Raw genomic sequence first — 1,483 nt, 5'->3', positions numbered from 1 at the left:
TAGAAGAATTTTTCTTTTCCCACGGCACCATATTGCTCTTAGCAAACTTTATTTTATTTTTTTTTAATTTGAGTTAGTTTTTTTTTTGTTATAAAATAATGATGGTTTTTTTGTTATAAATTTTTGTAAACAATGTAATTAAATTAAGCAATCCAAACAAACTAAACATATACATACATTATAACTTACCAAAACAAACATATCCTAATTAAACGGAAAATTAAATCGTTCATACATCAAAACATAAAAACTAAATTGTTCGTACAATATTGCATCACATAAAAACATCACAAACCACTATCGTCATCAATCCTCGTCTGACTCCTCATCAGACTCCTCGTTAGACTCCGCGAGCTCCTCCTCCGTAAATGTCGGGCCACGCCTAATAGAGGGCGATGGGTTGTGCCACGTACAGGACGTGCCCGAAGCCTATAAAAATTTAAACAAAATAATCATAACATAATATTAAAATTTTTCATAAAAAATGAAATAAAAACAAAATAACATACATGCATGGAAATGTCGAACAAAGGAAAGAGCGGCATCGTCTGGCCGGACTGAGTATGTGTATGTGTATGTGTGTACGTGTGTATGTGTGTATGTGTGTATGTATGTATGTATGTATGTATGTATGTATGTATGTATGTATGTATGTATGTATGTATGTATGTATGTATGTATGTATTTGTACCTATCCCTAACCAACAGTGGAAATTCGTCATCACAAATTTTCTCTTTATCTTTAGATTTTTTTAGGCGACTGCGTTGCACAACATTCGTTTTAGTGTCGTCTTTATCCGCCTCCTCATTTCTCCGTTGTCGTGCTTCCTCAGCTGGGCGCCCGCGAGTATCTTTTTGTACCTCAGGTGGACGATGGTCAGTTATACTTGGATTCACCATGGCTAATAACTTTTAGATCATACTCCTTTTCACCGGCGGTGGTTGCGATTGTAGTTGTTGTGTAATTTTATCCATCTCCTCCTGAAGGCAACTCTCATCTTTGTGAATTTTTTCCGGTAATACATTTAGTCTTGTCCAGAAGACGTCTATGTCATAAAGTGGGATATTGTTACCTGTATTCAAAATTTATAGTTAAAAGGGATGGGGGAGGGGTAATAATTTAAAGTTTAATAAATGGTGATAACATGTATTTATTACCTGTCCTTTCGTACCAGTTCAAACGACAAGCACATGGTAACCCACAACTCGTGAAAAGTTGGTGGCCACAAGTTCCGTTACTGACCGCAAGGCACTCAACTTCTTTAACTCGACAAGCAACAAGTCTGGAGCCTTATGGGAAACCTTACCACGTATGTAATCAAACATTGGTATTTTGTGGTCCCCCATGGGAACGAACAGTCGCTTTTGGAAACTGTGTTTTATGACTATGACTTGTGACTCTAAAATTTTGTCTACTTGCAACACAAGTCTATGGAGTGAGTTGTTATGCCCCTGAAGGTATCTCTTCAAAACCGTTATCATC

The sequence above is a fragment of the Helianthus annuus genome, chromosome 16 (assembly GCF_002127325.2).
Source record: "Helianthus annuus cultivar XRQ/B chromosome 16, HanXRQr2.0-SUNRISE, whole genome shotgun sequence".
In the NCBI taxonomy this organism is placed as follows: Eukaryota; Viridiplantae; Streptophyta; class Magnoliopsida; order Asterales; family Asteraceae; genus Helianthus; species Helianthus annuus.
The sequence above is the reverse complement of the archived record's forward strand: the minus strand, read 5'-3'. Positions refer to the sequence as shown.